Source organism: Lutra lutra, chromosome 6 (assembly GCF_902655055.1).
Source record: "Lutra lutra chromosome 6, mLutLut1.2, whole genome shotgun sequence".
In the NCBI taxonomy this organism is placed as follows: domain Eukaryota; kingdom Metazoa; phylum Chordata; class Mammalia; order Carnivora; family Mustelidae; genus Lutra; species Lutra lutra.
The window spans coordinates 121,067,549-121,087,614 of NC_062283.1; positions in this window are offsets into that span (position 1 = coordinate 121,067,549).

The window sequence follows — 20,066 nt, forward strand, 5'->3', positions numbered from 1 at the left end:
CCTTGTGGCCAATTAGTTTTGTGGTGAAAAGGTCTGCCTTGAAAATTCTTGCAGTGAAAGACTTGTGGCAAAGATGCGTACTGCATAATGATCTAGAACCACACATAGTAGCTTCCTTACAAATAACATGGTATGGAAAGGAAAGAGAAAGAGTAGCTTTATAGTGGAGAAACTTGACAACAAAGATCTCAGCCAGGCAATCACGGTCAACATCAACAGTGGTAAGTCATGTTGATTACATGTAACCTGGATATAATGTAATGGGAATGGCACTTACCTCTTTGGTCTTTCCATAACCCCAGTCTAATCACGAGAAAAACAACAGACAAATCCCAGCTGAGGCACAACTTGTGAAATAACCTAACCGACAGTCCTGAAAGCTACCAAGATCATCAAAAACAAGGGAAGTCTGAGAAATTGCCACAGCCCACAGAAGTATAAGGAGACAACTAAATGTGGTTTGACAACTAAATGTGTATGTTGGATGGGCTCCTGGGCCAGAAAAGGGGCATTATCATAAAAACTAATGAAATCTAGATAAAGTATAGATTTGATGATATTCTATGTAATAAATGTATTACACTAATACAAGGTATTCACAACTATGTGTGGGCTATATGAGAATTCTTTTCACAATTTCCATAACTTTTCTGTAAATCTAAAACAAAAAGCGTATTTTAAAAAATAAAGTTGAATTTATTGGTGAGATCTTCACCAAGAAATATCAAGAAAGCTGGAGAAAATCGATATCTGGCCCTTGATCAGAGAGCATCCAAAGGCAATTTACAGAATTCAAAATAATAGCTAAATCTTTTTTGGACTCTTGTTATAATATTTATGCACCTTATGAAATATGATATTTTTCTCTGGAGGAATTGCATAATGTTTTATTAACCTCATCCACTTCATTATGTTCATTATGTTGGCATTCATAAAAGGTGAGTGTTGTGCTCTCTGACAGATATAACCATGTTCCATACTTACATCAAGAACCATAGACTACTCCCTGGAAAAGTGTGAGCTTCCTGGGCCTCAGCCCTACCACCAGCCTGTGTTCCCTGGATCCTTCAGTTCAATGCCCCGGTCCTCCCACAGCCATCACTCCTGGCCCCTGCCTTCTTGGAGAGGATGACTGTCACCTACATGGGACACTTGATAAAGTGACAGTATTTGTTGAGTAGGGAACAGAAATCTATCAGAATAATTTTTACTTTATACTCTTAGTAATTAAAATTCTTAGCAAACAAGTTCCATATATGGAATAAATAAAACAATTTAAGTAATAGAGAATACATCATAGTGAAAAACTATAACCCCCTCATTGTACTTCGCAGTGGGAACCAGGTCTAACTCTTACATAAGTTTTTACTTCAAGTTTTGTTTTGTTTCATTTTGTTTTGTTTCGTTTTGTTTTGTTTGTATCCATATCAAATCTTATAACAACAGCTTTGTAGTACTACTTTTCTAACGATCAGTTTTGGACATTATGAACTAATCATCTGTTAGGAAAAAGGAGAGCGTCCTTCATTTATTCCATTTCAGCTCTTCTCCCTCTTAAATGTAGTCATGGCACTATATTTATCTCCTCTATACTTACTTTGTAATTTATAGTAATGTACTTACACTTCTAATCCTTGTTTTTATCAACTCTAGATGATATCGTTTTAGTCCCTACATGGTGAGGTATTATTTCTGGAACATGCCCTCTCATGTGACCTCCTCAGTTCCATTTTGGCTGATAATTTTCTCTCCTCTAGTACATTTGTAGTGCTAACATATACATTCTATTCAGCAACTATAATTAAGGCTGCCTTGTTTTGTCCATAGTCTGATTCTAAAATCAGATAAACACTAGTTAGTGTTTATATTTTAATGAATATTTTAATATTGTTTACTGTACAAAGAGTGTACTTGTAATACATTCCTTCTTCTGTAAATCTTTTTATTTTTCTTGTGCTTTTTCAATGTCCGTTCCCCCACCCTCACATTGCCTGACTTCATGTTCTCTGTAAGTTGTAAATTTTGAAAGACAGTATCACAACTTGCACATTTTCCTGGGGTCCTGTGTGTCTACTCACGCCTCATACATGGCATCATTCTGCGGTTTCCACCTCTTTTTTTCTGGATAGGACCCCTCATTTCCTGGATCCCATGGCTTGTTTTTTGTTATTGCTTCCTGACACATTTTACTTGAGTCATTTTGTAAGAAGTTGTGTATTGGAAGTAAATGGCCAAAGGTTGTCAGAATGTTCTTATTCTACCTTTACAATAAAGAGACAGTTTGGTTGATTGTAAAATTTAAGTGCAATTTATTTTTATCAATCTTTGGAAGTTTCTCACTTGACTTCTAGTCTTCAGTGTGGCTAATGAATTATTTTCCCATTATTACTTCTCATCCTTTTATAAGAGACCTACTTTTCTAAAATTCCTTCTTTATCTTTGTTATCACACTTGTGATGTCTAGAGGCAGTCCTTTTTTCATTTATTGAACCAGGTACTTGATGACCCATTTTAATCTGCTAAGTATTGTCAGTTTTGGAAAGAAATCTCTCCTATTATTTATGATGATGTCCCCCACCACAGCCTTCACACCTCTATCAAGAAGAGTTAAAACCCAGAATTTTGTGTGCTCCGGGGGAGACCTCAGTCTTCCCAACCCCACTAGCACCCGGACACTAACAACCTCCCCATCACATTCTGCCTTGATATCAAGGACTCATCTCACTTTGTTATCTCTCCTCTCAGTCACCACAAGAAGCTGAGTATTCCCGGGTCACCCTTTATCTCTGGAATGTAAAGAAGTCACAGACACACACCCCTAGAGCTAACTGGCACAGTTTATAATATGGGGCTAATTGGGGAAAAACTTAACAAAACATATATTCCCTCAAGCTGTCATTCTTTCTTGCCAGGCAAAAATGTTATATGCTCCATGGCCAGGGTCCCAGCTCAGAGAGGTCTTTGTCAGCCAGCAGGCTGGACATATACTGGGAATACTCCAAGACTGAGAATAAACCCTGCCAGCACCTCATGTTTCATATTTATAGGTTAGCCTAAGGCAGAGTAGGAAATATCTCTTTTCTCTAAGAAATAAATTTTTCAAGGGATCTCTAGGCTAGGGCAAGATACTAGGGAGTGTATATTCTGGAGGCCAGAGTCTGCTCACAGGCAGCCCAGGAGCTCCCACAAAGCCTCCTGGTCCACACCTGAGCTCAGAGCTGCAGAGCCAGCTATCTTCTGGGCCACCAAATAGAAGCAGAAGATGAGCTTCCAGAGCCATCCAGATTATCGTTCATCCACCTCCCAAATGCTAATCAATACATGATGCAGAACACTTCCTTCATTCATCATCATCCTCTTTTAACTTTTGGAACCCTCCTCCTGGGACTCCTAGTCAGTCACTGCCAAAATCTCTCGCACATATTCAACCTCTTCTCCAGCAATTCCCTTCAACTTCTCACTCACTGCGAAAGTGAGAATATATTCAGAATCAACCACTTCTCAGTACCTCCACTGTTGCCACCATGGTCTGGCCACCATCATTTCTCATGTAGATTATTGTCGTGGACTTCTCAGTGATCTGTTTATCCTCCTACAGTCTATCCTCAACAAAGCAACTAGAACAAACCTGTTAAAACATGCCAGTGTAATGTCACTACCCTCAAACCTGTGCAACTGCTTCTCATTTCTCTCAAGTTAAAAGTCAAAGTAAGGCTATACTGTGGCTACAAGGTCTGGGTCCTCATACCCTTCTCTTATAAATGCCCACCTTGCTCATTCCACTCCACCCCACACTGCTATTCATTGAATATCACATGCTGTCTCCAGCTCCAGAGTTTTTATATTATACTTGTTGATTTCTCTACCTGAAACTCTCTTTCTCCAGGTGCCTGCACATCTCCTTCTCTCATCTCTTTCAGTTTCGATGTCACCTTATCAAGGAAGACGTCCATGCTGATTCTTTATAAAACTGTAGTCTTCCTCCTCCTCCCCCAAGGGCTCCTATTCTCCTTACCTGCTTAATTTTCTTTTTTCACAACACTAATCACTATCTGAATATAATATACTTTTATGATTAATTTTTTGTCCCTCCCACCATGTACCCTCTTCCCCACTGAAAAGCTTCATGAGGCAGGAATTTTCAATGTTTAGTTCACTACTGTATTTCAAATACTTAAACATGGCTAAGTATTTGGTAAGAGTGCCTGAATGAGTGAAAGAATGAATGAATGATTCTTATGACTTCCTACACTCTACTTTTTGCTTTTCTCTCTCTATAAAACTCCCATTCATAGAACATAGACATTCTAAGTGACTCTTGTTTCTTCTCATATCTTCATTCCCTTGTCTTTGGGTTTAAGTTTCTGAAATACTTTTTCAACTTTATCTTCCAAACCTCGTGTCACATTGTTTGTTTCATCAATCGTATTTTAGATTTCCCAAAGTTCTTGTCCTATAATTATAGCTTATTTACATCATTCATTATTATTTTATGGATGTAATATCTTTCCAAATCTCTCTAAGGATACTCCTTGGAGATTTGCTTTTTATTTTTCATCTTTTTTTACTTTTTAGTTATCTTCTATTCCTTATGTTATCTGTTAAGTCCTTTGTCATTTGTTTCCACTTTTATGTAAATATGCAAAGAAAAAGCCAAGAACTATCCACAATAAACATTAACTATTATCACAATGATATCTGGGTGGTGGGTTTATAGATGGGCTGTCAATAACTATAAGCATATTGTTTTTACTTCTACTCATCTATATTTTCTGATTTTCTAAATGAGCAGCTATTATTTCTCTAATAGAGACTATTATAAACAATAACAACAACAACAACAGCAACAAAAGAACAAACTGAGGGGAAAGTTAGTGCCAGATGAAAAAACAGATTAATAGGATATGCTGAGTCCTCTGGGAAGAGAAAGACAAACTCAAAGAGATAGGAACACCAGATATAAATCTGAAAAGAAAAACCTGAGGGGTTCCAGTGTCCAAAACTAACAAAAGTTTACATTCCTGATTGCCATCTACTTGTACGTTCTGAGAGTCACTGCTCTGTATTATAATAACTGCATTATACTCACTGAATCCAATAGAGCATTTTCTTCTTTTAAATAGTTCTAATTCCTTCTCCTTGGATGAAAACCCTTGGGGGACACTGAGTTATATCTGCATGTTTTGAAGCATGTGGTTACCACACTTCTTTACTGAAATTCTTCGGCACTTCTGGAAGAAGCACTTTTATGCCCTGGGGTTGATAAGTAGGCTTCTTCTCCTGCCCTAGACTTTGAAGTTGAATACATGGAGTCAAATTCTATCAGTGGGAGAATTCTGTGGCTGCTCAGAAAACTAAAGCTTACTGGGACCTGACCTGAAAACTTAAAACTTTATTCATTTCAACTATTGGAGGTGAATTCAAAGTAAATGTTCATCTAGGTACATTGAATCAGATTTTACTTCATGATAAAATTTAGAAGTTCTCTAATGCTAGCAGGATTGGTAGGTAATGTAACCAAACTAGTGTTTTTGGGTTGAGCAATTTTCTTTGAAAACAAAAAAGTTGAAACTCCTAAAACTTTATTGTTTTAATGTGGAGGGACACGTAAGAACAATAGTTGAAGGAAATAAAGTATGCGAGGCCACCTAGCATAGTGCCTGGGCTTAGAGTCAGTGCTAAATAATTTTGTATTAAATCTGAATATTGGGACCTGGGTGGTTCAGTCAATTAAGCGTCTGCTTTCAGCTCAGGACATGATGCCAGGGTCCTGGAATTGAACCCTGAGTTGGGTTCCCTGCTCAGCAGGGGAGTCTGCTTCTCCCTCTTCCTCTCCCTCTGCTCCTACCCCCCATCCCCACTCACATGCACGTTCTTTCTCTCTCTCTCCCTCTCAAATAAATAAAATCTTTAAAAAAAATCTGAATATTGTCCAGGTCTTTCATTCTACAGTGTAAGAAATCAAGGTCTGATGAAGTTAACTGACTTGCCAAAGGAAAATAAATTATAAGACCAGAACAAGAGTCTACAGTTAGAAACAAATTCCTAAATCAACCACAAAAACTCCAAATCATTATTTTAGCAGTGAAATTTTCAAAATGTAATTTTTCCTAAGAGAAATACTTTCTGCCATTTGAAATTACACATGCAATTGGTTTCACAATAATAGTATGATAGTAGTAGCCAAATAGTCCAATGTTTCATGCATTCAGATATTTGCTACTTAAAAACAATCACCTTTATTGAAATCTAATTTGCATACAGTCAAATGAACCCATTTCAAGTATGAAGTTTAATGAGTTTTGCAAAGGTACACTACTCTATAATCACTAAGACAATCAAGATTTAAACATTTCCAACACTCACCAAAATTCCCTCCTACCTCTTTATAGTCCATTCCTTCTCCAATGGCCCAGCTCCCAAATAACCAGTCATCACTATAGAGCTGCCTATTCTCAAATTTCATATAAAGGGGATCATACAATTCCTTTTTTTTGTCTGAATCTTCTGCTAAGCAGAATGTTGCTGAGAGTCATTTCTGCATGTTCCTTTTTCTTGATGAAGAGTATTCCATTATTTGGATATACCAGATTTGTTTATCCATTCATAGGTTAATGGACACTTAAGATTATTTCCAGATTTGGGTTATTATGGATAAAGTTCTTATCAACATTTGTGTATAGACATTGTTTTTATTTCTCTTAGCTAATGACTGGTAGTAAAATTGCTGGGTCATATGTGAAGTGCACATTAACCTTTGTAAGAAATTGACAAATAATTCTCCAAAGTGATAATGCCATTTTACACTCCTACCAGCACTGTATGAGAATGCTAGTTGCTCTTAAATCTTTATTTTCCTGAAAACTACTGATGTTGAGCATCTTTTCATATGCTCACTGATCACTTATGTATTTTCCTTTGTGAAAATCTGTTAAATATTTTACCCACTTTCTATTTGGGTTATCTTCATATTATTGAGTTGTAATAACTTTTATAAAACTTGACAAAGTCCTCCATCAGGTATATGTACTGCAAATATCTGTATTGCAAAGCCAAGTCCATGCCTTGCCTCTTGGTTTTCTGATCTATGTATTTTGAAAAGCAGCACTTATTAATTTTAATGAAGCACAATGAATCATGTTTTTGTTTATGGTTTGTGGCTTTTGTGTCCTCTCTAGGAAATTCTTATCCCAAGGATGCAAGATTTTCTCCTGTGTTTCCTTTTAAGTTTCATGGTTTTGGCTCTTACTTTTAGGTCTATAACAAGTTTTTAGTTACATTTGTACATAGGGTGAAGTCAACGTTCATTTTACCCCCATAAGAAAATCCAGCTATTACAGCACCACACATTGAAAAACTGTTCTTTCTCTGACTGAATTGCTTTGGCATCTTTGCCAAAAGCCAATTGACAATATATCTGTGGTTCTGTTTCTGGACTCTATCTGTTTCATTGTTCTGTACATCCGTCTTCATGCTAACCACACTGTCTTGATGACTATACTTTTCCAGGGCAGCGTGAAGGGAGAAGGAAGAGACAGCATACGGAAGGGAGGAAGGAGGAAGGGAATTTCTCTGGCAGAAATCAGTGCTAGTTGCCACATGGAAAAGTGAAAATGTCAGCTCTAATTCAAAACAATGAGAGTTCATTGCAACTATTCTTATTTTTAATTAATCATTTAATATTTGCTGAGCAATTATGTGGTCTATATGTGCAATAGTATGAATGCATTTAGCTTCTATTGTCATTATTAATGACTTTATCTTGATGCTCACTTCTTTTATGGACTTATTGATAAATTTTAAGATTAAAATTAGTTGACATTTTCATAATGAGATAAAAATATTTGTCCAAAATAAGACTCCATTTAGAATGTGAAAAGTTCTTTGACATATTAATTTGTATCAGTTATAAATTTAAAGAGTCTATTGAGGTTTTTTTAATGATTTGGTTAAACCAAGGAAAGATATGGTTGACTGAAACTGAAATTATTGATCATGAATTTTTTGCCAAGTGCTATACTATGTGCTTTACATGGCAATCAAAAATATAATCGCTACAATTTATTGAATGCCTATTATGTTCCTGAAATTATCCCACCTTAATTCCTGTAATGATCCTGCAAAGTGAGTGCTGTTATTACCATTGTACATGTAAAGTCACCAGAGTTAAGTAAATTTTCCTACTAGGAAGCAGTAGAAATGCCCTAAATCTGGCCTAATCTGGCCTTCAAGCCCAAGATGTCTTCAGTTTCCATATCACCTTTACACAACCCATGGCAATATTCTATACATTGAATGAATGTCAGACCAAAATCTAAAGCTCAAGGGCACAGTTTGAGCACTTCGGGCAAGTCCCAGTAGCTTTCTCCCAGCTCTGCTAGATCAACATCAGTCTCTGCTTCCTCAGAATCAGAAGAAAACAATCAACCGAGGGCTCATAGCCTCTAATCTGAGGGAGGATGCCTTTTGCTTTACTAGACTAACAGTCTATCTAACTCATTAACAGTGGGCCATGAGAGAGAGAGAGAGAGAGAGAGTCAATCTAGGAGAAGACAGGAGAAGATGCGCAAGAAAATAATAGTGACAAATGTAGTATGCAATATAGTCCTCCAATGAGATAATCTTATAATTTAAGAAAATCCATTGAGGGCAAGTACTTCCTTTAGTGATAGAAAGCAAAGATCTGAAGAGTTAAGGCACTGAGCCAAAGTCTTAGATGTCATAGGAAGGGAGCTAGGTGGCCAAACCGGGCACTTGCACTAGAAAGTAGTGGGGCACTGAGGTAAGGGTGGAGAACAAAAGTGTGATTTGTGAGGTGAGGGGGCAAGGGGGAGACAGTGTAGGTGTATGATCACTTAATTGTTCTTTCTGAAGCTAAACTCAGCTCCCTGGTCTTACGTCCCTGCTCTCGCTGCTCTGGCACATACATACAGCTAATTCATTTTCTTTTATCTAAGATTTTAAAGTACCTCTGAGAAAGACCAGGGTATACAAATCAAATTAGAATCACAATAGGTTGGGAACGGATCCAAAGACTTAATATAAGATCTAAATAATAGAAAGCAAAAATAGCAGAAAACTGAGGTAGTTTGCATTCCTATGTCTTATGAATAAAACTGCAATAATGACATCATCTCTTGTTCTTTAGAAGAATGGTGCTGTTAACATTTTGACTTGAAGAAGCAGAGACTGGTCTTTCAAAGCAGCATGTCAGTGTGACCCACAGACTTTGGGTTTTCTCCTCCCTTCCTCCACCTGTGTCATGAAACAGATTCCAAAGAGGGATGCAAAGGAATTACACACACACACACACACACACACACACACACATATTCTCTTGTAGCTTTCAGGCCTGGATTTGGTTTATATGGAGAAACCTTAGTGTCCTCATTCTACTTTTATACCCTGTCTCAACTATTTTGTGTAATATTTATGTTATCCCAATATAAGTGACTAATCAGGAGGTCTCAAATGTAAGTGTTTTCAGGGGTCAGACATGGTCTAATTACAAGAAGAATGGTAGGACTCTGTGGCAGTTGTATCCTATATAAACGCCTTCTAATTTTACCTTTACTACAGACTCTTCTGCCAAACAAAACCAATTTAAGGCCTTTGGATGAGATTAACTGTTTTGATCAATTGTCTGCCATATTTAAAAGGAATGTCTAATTTGAAAGAGCTAACATAAGGAGACCTTTAATAAATCATTTGATTATATAATTGTGTGTGTGTGTGTGTTTCCTATTAGAAACTCAGATTGCATCTACACAGCTGGGAGGAAGGAGGAGAAATATGTCAATCATATTTATTTATCTATTCACTAGCAAACAATGGGACTAAATGATCTTTGGAACAAAATTGACAATTTGTTGAACCAAATTGATACGTTATTTGTGTCTAATAGCCTAATCGTTCCATAAATAAACCTTTGCTTAAAGACAGATCTTTTTCAACTTTTTATTCAGGTACTTGGTCAGCGTCAGGCAAAGCTCACTCAAGTTCTACAGAATTAACCACCTCTTAACAATGAGATGAAACCTCCCTTGACGTGTAAATGTTTGACATACTCTTTTTTCCTGAGGATGAGATTATGTTCGTGCTGGACTAGGCAATGGGGACAAAAAAGCTTTTGATCTCAAAAGTCCAAGACTTTGTGAACTCAAATATTCTATCTGACCTACACATTTTAAAAAGCAGTAGGCAAAAAGTTACCCTAGATTCTAAATTTCAAATCAGAAAAGTCAGTAAACTTGTGGTTCAGATGAAAGTTTTAGTAGCATATAACCTCTGTTGATTTTCAGGTGTTAAAAGCAGTAGGAATATATATCATCTTGCTACTAACACAAGCTGCTGAATTTAAGTGGTCATTGACCAGATACCTGATTTAAGAGATTCCATATTTACAGAGGACTGTGCCCTTCTCTTCTGCAGGGGATTGGGCTTTAAAAGCCAAGACATATCAAGTGACTAAGACTCCATAAACCAATATTCTTAATAGACTAATTTGATTGTCAATCAGGTTTTGCACCTATCTGAAGAAACATTTGACATTTTGCCTATATTCATGTATCAAGAATCTAAAAATAGATTTAATTTAATAACATTAGTGTTCAACTTGTCCAATGTTCGGATCTTATTCCAGGGGGAACAATGCTTGTAGCAATGGTAAAATTAGGAAAGTTGTTTTATGTCGCATTAGTTAACATATGCAAGCTTACTTAACATGTGGACGGCAAATAAGTGTAATTACATTAAAACAAGGAGCTGTAGCGCAGAAGCAATAAAAATAGACTAGGTTGTATTATTAATTCTTGTGTTAAGGGTTTTGAGCCATGTTGATTGGCCTGAATTTTTTGATTTTGTTATGGTACAAAGGGATTGTTTGAAGTAATTTGTCCCCGAGAGAGGCTCACAATCCCAAGCGGGTTTCAATTCAGCAAAGCAAATCTAATTTTGTTTGCTTTATGCAAACCAGAAGGGGCTGTGGTTCATTCTGTTTTCACTGGAGGGGAAAGGCGCACTAATGGGACCTGCTGAAATGCATGCATTGCAAACATCATACCCCTGCATATATTAAATTTAGCTATGTGATGCACTGTGTTCATCATCTCATTGTGTACACAGATACGCTTTAGAACAAAGCCTTTTAATAGCGAGGGAACCTTACTACATTATGTCAATACTCCATTGTATTTATATTTAATGCTGCCATTGGAAAACCTGCCCTTAGCTAGAGTGTGTTCATATTTGTGATCATTTTGCATTTCAGCTGCTCCGCATGTGAAAGTGGACCATACACTGAGGCTATTATGCTGTAGCTTAAAGCCAACATCTGAAGATTAATTATATGTAGATCGATAAAGGTTTCTCATTTTCCCAGTCTCCGCCCCCCACACATATACCCCCTTGTATACCTGAGCTAAATTAGAGAGATGCTTAGTACCCTGCTGAAAGGATGGGACAAGCCCAATCTGAATATTCGGGCCGGAAGATAAATGGAGGATAATAATATCTGCACAACAGGTAATGCTAAAGACGGTCTCCGTCCCTGTGACAAATCACCACCCTCCTGCTTGCCCCCTTCCTCCAACTCACTGTGGTCCTTCCTCGACTTGCCAGATACAACGATGCTGCCAGATCCATTTGATCATATTCATCAAAATTAGAGGGTGCCTGAGATGGGAAGGGAAACCAGTACATGATAGATGATAATGCAGTTATTGGCTAGGTGAATTTATTCCCATAAAAATAGAATTACTTGTCAATTAAAATTGCATAATGACTGCATCTCCTGTCATGCCAGCACTGTTTTCAGTGTGTTTTTGTTTTGAAAACAGTTCCAATACTGCAAATAGACAGACACATCTCCAAACCCTTCAATTTGTCATTAGACATTTGGCGGCATGCCTACTTTGCTGTTAATTTTGCAAAACTACATTAATTTGCTGAATGACTTCTGTGAATCAGTTCACATAAAATTCAAGATGATACTTGTCATGTATCAAAGAGTGACTACTAAAAGCATAGGTTACATGTAGAAACACACTGTGTGAATCAGTTTGAATTTTGTGTTTTAAGTTCAAACATGGGTTAGCATTAATGATTTTTTTTTCTTTCCTAATGGAAGTTGCTTAATGAAACATTACAAGGATAATCTTCCTATTGGTTTTTTCTGCTTCTGCTTATCTGTTTCTTCAATTTGCTAGTGTATACGTTCTTAATTTGACTTGATTTGGAACACAAGAGACACCTCGGGCAGTGGAAATTCAATGGTGTAGCCAAAAATAATTGTCTAATATTGTGACATAAGGGATTTGATCCTCAAGGTATACTGTATCTGACACTTGTGCAATTTAAACACTGAGAGAGATTACCCTGTGCACAGAACCAAACAGCAAGATCACATGACATTCTTAGAGGAATTTACTTTCTGACAAAAGAGGGCATTTGGTTGAAGAACATTGCAATAGTTACTGGCCTCTTGTAACATAAAATCATGAAATAGGAGTATGGTAGCTATTAGAAATGCTACTTTGTTTATAAAAGCACTTGCTCCGTTTACAACACATGTTCATTCTAAAGGCAAATGCTGCTTTGCTCCTGACATGCATATTATCCAAAGAGCTCAGACCAGTTATTCCATTTATGGAATTTTTTATTTGAATGTATACGCTCACACATTTTTATTTGAATACCTATATTCAAATATATATTAAAAGTACTTTTACTGGAATATGTATACTATGTGTGTGTATCGTATACTATATTATGTGTATTTGTGTATAGGTGCGTGTGGTATATATGCACAGATGGTACACATGTATATGTGTTATACTACTCTCTGATGTGGGTATAACCCTGGACATTACATGAAATAGTTTTATTATAATTACTAAAATAAATTATAAATTATTATAATTTAATTGGCTTAATGCAACCATACAGGTTGAATTAGAAGGAATAATTATAGAACCCCTAGTGAGTTCAAATCTGCTACAAATATCCTGAGAAACGACGTCATCTTAAGCATTAAGCCTAGAGAGGGTGTGTGCCACAAAAGCCCAACATGGAAGGAGACCTGATTCGTTACCCCTTACCAACTCTGCCTCTTTATCTCCCACCCTTGCTCTCATTTTCCTACTCCATCTCCTCAGGTCACAGCAAACAGGAAGCTCGGAGAGGGTGAGAAGCGAGGGAGAAGTGGTGGCGGTAGCGAGCATGCCCTGGTAAGACCCAGTGTTCAGCTACTGCCGATGAAGGCTGAACTGACACCACGCTTAGCGAGATCGGCAAAATACTACCTTTGGAGAGAATGAATGTGAACTTTTCCTAATCAACCAACTTATCCTAATAATAAATATCTTCCTCAGGGAGCCCCGGTGTTCAAAAAACAAGTGAGTTTTCAGAGTGGAGGAATTTCCTTTAATCCCTCAGTATGCTCTCACGGAAGGCAGCACAATGGGCAAACTCTGCCCCCGGAGCCCTGCAAGTTCTTACCCTTAAAGAACCGAAGGCAGCCCCTGCTCACATTCCCCTGCAGCTCAGCAGCCGAAGTTTGCACGGGAGGTTAGGGCTGTTCTCAAAAGAGCTACCACCCAGTAGCGTGCTGATAAATGTTTAACACTCAGCTCTCTGGAAAACAAAAACAAAAGAAAGCAATAACTCTGATTTGTAGTGTGAGTCAATTCCAAGCCACCAGTGTGTCAATGTGAATGAGGAGTGGGGAGAGAACACGAAGTACCACACCATTCCATACTATTTGAACCATGTAGCTGCAACAGATATAAATAACCTCAAGAGCACAGATCATAGCAAAATGCAGTAAAATAACAAGTAATATGTTTGGATAGTATCTTCCTTTTGGATATAACTTATTGAATTTTATTACATACTTTTATGTTAATTTGTAATAATGGTCGTATATAACAAAAAGCTTGCAAAGTCCTGAAAATTTAACAATCGGCTCCTATGAGTTAGGGCAAGGCAGCCCCACACACCGCCTCCCCAGTCCCAGCTCCTCACACACGCCACACAATTAGCTTCCTGGTTCATTAACATCGATCCAGAGTTATGCCTCATCAAATGGGACAATATTTGTCCTGGCAATAAGCAAAATAACTTCTTGGTGATCAATTGCTCCCAGGTAGTCCTGTCTCCACCTGTATTTTCAGTGGTGCATTCTTGTTCTCTTGCCATCAAAGTCCCTAGTTGAACCTTTATTTTATTCCAGTGCATGGGGGACACATCCCGTGTCTGCATTCCTTTGTCTAAGAATAGTGATTCTGCACTCACACATAAAGAAGAGGAGAGAGAGAGCTACTCTACAATGGTGTGGAGTGCGATGAAATTTTACTGACACGAGTCTGGGAAGACTGCCTGATCTGTATTTGGAACAATGCTATTTTGTTTAATTTGATATATGTGTGGGCTTTTTATTCAAATAGAGTTGAACAGTTTGTTCCAGCGGGAAAAAAAGGGCTGCTTGTTACAGAAAGGTTATTTATCGTTCACTATAACACTTGGCATTCTGAAGAAAATTGTGAGGATTCTCCTTCTGGGGGCTGTATGCCGCCGTCCTAGCCTCTGTATAAAGAGAGCCAAAGTTGAAGGGAAGATCCTTGGAGGCTGTTTTGGGGCAGAGTTTTAGATACCCTCAAACGGAGGTGCTTCTTGGCCTTTAAACATATTCAGTGGCCCATTCCATCACTCAGTTTTGCTGCTATTTGGACATTTTAACAGAAGAATTCCCATCGCTTCAAAAGATTCAATGCCAACAGCAATTAACATCTTGGGGGAAGACTATATGGAAGCAAGGCTAAAGAAATCTTAGCTGTGTGAGCACAATTGAACTTGGCTGTCCAGGCAATACTCTTATTCAACGTTGCTCGAAACTGTTCATTTCTGCCCTGTAATTGCAACTGTTGCTCTTGCTTATTTCCTTGACCTCGACACAACCACTGTCCGCTTGAATCTCAATTCAACTTTAGCTCAGTTATAATCAATTTCAAGTTAAGGCCCACAGATGACCATACAGGTGACCCTCACCTTAAGAGATAAACATATCCTATAGAAGTCAGATGCTACCAACTCTTCTGAGGTTACTAAATGTGGAAAACAAAATCCAATTATAAGGGAAGAGTGTAACAACAAGCCATTTACTTTTCTATTCATTCAACAAAGACTCACGAACTCTCTATTATTCAGGGTCATGATGTTATATGCTGAAATACTAAAAAGTTATTTTATGTACCCCCCAATTTTAAACAGATCCTAATGCAAATCAAAATTCCTCCTCGAGTTTCCCCACTCGTGCTCCATGAAGCCTGGATTGCCAATGAGCACTTAGGAAATAGCTTATTCTTGTTTCCTTTATACTTCCCGTCCTTCTCTTCTCACAGCTGTCCCCAGACACTCTGAAAGGTAAGTGCCTGCAAGCTAGAGGCTGTGAGCAACTCCATGTTTTACTGCCTAAACCACCGGCATCAGTGGTCTTCTCCTGGGGCCTCAGCCAACATTCGTCTGGTTGAACCCTTCCTCCATGAGCTCCCCGACCTCCATTAATGCAAATACAATATATACAGGTCCAACCACACTACCTGATAATAAATGATTCCTGCCAAATCGAACATTCAGGCTTAAAGAACAGACACTCACTTCATCTAGGACCAAAGATCATGGATATAACTCACCTGGGAGAGGAGGATAGGCACATACATTGAACCTCGAAGGATGGTTAGAACTTAAGCAAGCATAGACGGCTAAACCCTTGTAGTGTAATTTAGCAGCAGCTGTTACTGAACAGATTTGGGTATTTTTTTCAAACTATGATAGTAAATGATAGGAGCTATGTCGAGTAGCAATAAACAACCCACAGAGATACTCTGGTATCTGTTAATTCTTTCTTCCTGGCATGCACACTTTGAGAGCACATGGTGGGAGAGGTTTCTGACAGGAGGGGAGCTTTGAACCAGGGCATACAAATGAAGAAAAAGAAAAGGAAAACATACCTGAGTGTAGAAAAAGCCTAAGCAAAGGTGAAAAGGTGGGCATAAAGTCACTTTCTAAGAAGGAGTTGCAAATTAGCTAGGTAGAAGTAGAGGGACCATTTGTTATAATAAATAATAAAATGTGATTTATTGAGCAACTATCATGTGCTAACCACAGTGGGCAGGACTGCACATGCCTATTTCTGTCTTCAAAAATACCCATGAAAGCAGATGTTTAGGAGGAAATGGAGGATCCAATAATTATAGTGCACACCCAATGTCAGGCTGGTGGGTTTGGAAGAGTCAGAATGAGAGCTCTAAATGGAATTATAAAAGGTTGGAATTTAACACTATAAGGGAGAAACAAAGGAAACAGTTTCCAAGACCATGAAACAGAGAAAAAGGTTTCAATGCCCCAGTTAGGCAGTCCCTAAGGTGGCCTGGGTTTGAGTGGAAAATGCCTGATTCTTGATGCTGGTTGCAGAATTGGAAAGGGGGAATGAATATAAGGGGAACTTGAGATAAGACATTAAAACTACTTGACAACAGGACTTTAGGACTAACAGAATAATAGGCAAACACAGAAGGATAGAAATAAAACACTTATCATGTGTACATGATGGGAAATATGTTTATTCTAACTATAAAATGTGTTGGAAGTCCTGTACGTTATCAATTATAATGAATGTGACCACTGTCGAGTTGAATACCATTTCTTTTTTGACATCATTAATACTTTTGGTTGTCTGGATATTACCAATCCTCCTAAACAATTACTTGCTTCCTTTATCCCAAGAATTTATAATAAATTGTAAGTGGGACCAATAATTATGATCTGCAGGAAGAGAAACCAAATAGATTAATTTGGCTAGCACTTGGGCTACAGACTTTGAAAGCTTGTGGAGCCTTCGGGAGCTCTTTGGCCAAGAGGAAGGGCATGCACCAGACAAATGTGACTCTGTTCCAAGCAGCACAGCCCACAAAGAGGTCTTAAAAGAGCAGACAAAGGAGGCTGGAGAAGAAAGTAGAGGGAACAGCAGGGAACATAGAGATAGGGATGGTCAGGGCATATGAACCCATGACTAGGGGGATGTATTCGATGTGATGAAAGAGAGACTCCTGGGGTACTTGAAGCAGCACAGAGGAAGTGAGTTTAAAAAATGCATCTGTTCTATGTTCCCAGGGAGAACGTAGCCAAGGGAATGAATGACCAGAGTAAAATGGCGGGTCAGGAAACAGCAAGGTACCAGGGTAGTGGTAATGGGGACAGCTAAGTCTCTTTCTCACAGCAACTCTTCTCTAAAGAACTTACATAAACCTTATACTCATTCTGGGCAACAGTCACCCTCACAACATCCTTAGGAAGTAAGTGGATAATAGAGGGACAATCACTGATAATGGCTGGTGTTCCTACTTATATCACAGGTGTTCCTGTGTCCGCAGGTATCACCAGGAGGATGCCAGGTTCCACTGTTCTGTTCCAGAGCTGCTTCTGATCGCCAAACATGAGCCCATTCTCACAGGAAACAAGCAGTTCCTTTAAAATTCCAAGGAGCAATTAGGTGGTGCTAGGATCATTACGCATATCCGTTATCCTTCATCCAGGCGTAAGAGTACGTTGTCTTTGTAACTTCAGTGACTATATTGAAAAGATGTACAAAGCTGAGAAAAGAGGCACAAAGAGGAAGAAACCCTGAAATTTCAGGATCCAGAAACTTTACAACATCTTCATCTCGCTGACCTTGAAGTAAGAGAAACATTCTTAAAATACATTTATGTGAAGTTAAATAGGTGGTAGATTCTATTGTTAGTCCTGCAGAGCAAGGTTAGAGAGAGGGACTGATTAAAATGTTAACCCTTCCGATTGATTCAAGGGTTGATGACACTACGTCTACACAAATGTGTTGGGAAGCATTTGGCTGGTCCAATCCATATATTGGATAACAGAACCTGTTTCGTAAGTGGGCAGAGGAAAGATTGGTTACCATTGTCCATGAATTATCAACATCATTACAGGAATTACCGCATAAACTCTTCGTGGACACCCTTAGCTGAGGCCAGCACGTTTTCCTTTTCCTCCCTCCCTCCTTTTCTCCCTCCTTCCCTCCCTTCCCCACTCCCTCCCTCTCTCCCTTCCTTCCTTCCTTCCTTCCTTCTTTCCCTCCCCCCTCTCTCCATCCTCCGTTCCTTCTTCTCTCTCTCTCTCTTTTTCTATCTGAGATGACAAGTGAAATCATGTGCAGATTATAACAAAAATTCCTCCCACCTTTCACAGGGGAACACTTTCAGGGTGCTGAATTTTTGCAGTAACCAGACCTGGGCCCACATGCCACTGTGCCATCGTCCGCCGGAGGAAGTCCGATGTAATTGCCCGTCGGTTCCCCCACAAATAAATCTTCTAAAACAATGAGTCATGCATGTAAATATTGCCCTTGCTGAGCATATTTATTGTGTGTTGATGTTGATTGTTTAAAAAGGGGTTATGGTTCAATAAATTGAATACCTGAGCTGAGCGCTTGTAGGATGAAATTGAGAGACGGGCAGATCAATTTAGACTCACTTCTACTTTTCGATCTGTTTAATAGATTTTTAAAACGACACTTAGAGCCCCACAGAGGCAGCGGCACTACACATCCCTTCTAGCAACCCCCTCCCTCAGCCACACCTCGCCCGGGTCCTCCCGGGCTCACTGCACTTGGAAAAGCTGATGATTCTAGGAGCAGAAAATTCACAGAGCATGCTCTTGGCCTCCTGCTCCCTGCTGAACTGGGCTCATTTATTCAGCTGGTATTGCGAGTTTGGGGGCATGACAGTACATCTGACCCCTTTGGGGTAAAATTTGATCTGGCATTTCATTTCAAGGGCTCAGCCACCGGTCTGTCAAATCTTCATTTTGCGGGTACCCACCAGAACTGCTGACGCTTGCCTCTAACTCCCTCGGCTTTCATCTTTCACTGGCAATAAACATGTCACCCTGCTAAGGTGAAACACAATCTGGAATTAAATTTACTGCATATAAAATATAGTGCCCTCTTTATTGGTTCAAATACTTGTCACTCATAATTTATTTGCCAGTGTATGGCCTTCATGCAGAGAGAACACTGCTATAAACGGGGAGGGGGCTTCGGTGTTCGTTCTTGCTGGGATCTTTTTCACTTTTCATCCTTTCCCCTCCCTGGTCCCCAAATCCCACTCACCCACTTGGGCTAATCTGTTTTCCATGGAGCACCTCAAATAAAACTGGAGCCCATCATCCAAGTGTGGCACGCGTGTCACGGAAGGCACCGGCGCAGGGCTTTTTGGCTGAGTTGAGGAGCATTTGCTAGCAAGTGGCGGGAGCAGGGCACCTGGTAAGGCTCCCTCCAGTGAGCAAAAGTGAAATACAAATGTGGGGTGGGGGTGGGGGGACCAGCGGGGATGGATTTAGCCCTCGTTGGTTTCAATCTCCCACTTGCCATGCCTTCCCTTCTGGCACTCAACTTTTTCATGATTTATTCCAAATACTGTCGATCAGCTTTAACTAATACAGTTCTTGTATGAAGCACCTCTCTAATCTCTTCAAACACAGATGTGGAAGCACGGCTTAGAGCATGGAGGCCAACAAAAGCCCTCTGCCTGTACCAGTGATTAGCTTTGATTGACACAGAACCCTTCTGCTTTCCTAGGCATCCTCTAACACCCATAAATGATTGTTTTAAAATGAGACGCACAGGGTATGTTGGGTACCAGCTTTAAGAAATTTGCGGTGCGGCTACATGAACAGTTAACTCATGAACTCCAAAACACTAGATCTGAGGTATTGGGTCTCCCCCTCGGTGGCTACTTCTTTTCCTCTCTTTGAGGTCTGTCTCTTTGTGGGAAAGGTTTGAGTAAACATGAATTTCTCATTTAGAATTGTTGGAACACATACTGATGATGGCTAGTGCGTCTTCACACTGATTTTTGTCATCATCAGATTTCAAGAATTTGCCAAGAAATGCTGGGACTTACATTTGTTTTCAAATTTTTTTTTTTAATTTTATTTTTTACAAACATATATTTTTATCCCCATGGGTACAGGTCTGCGAATCGCCAGGTTTA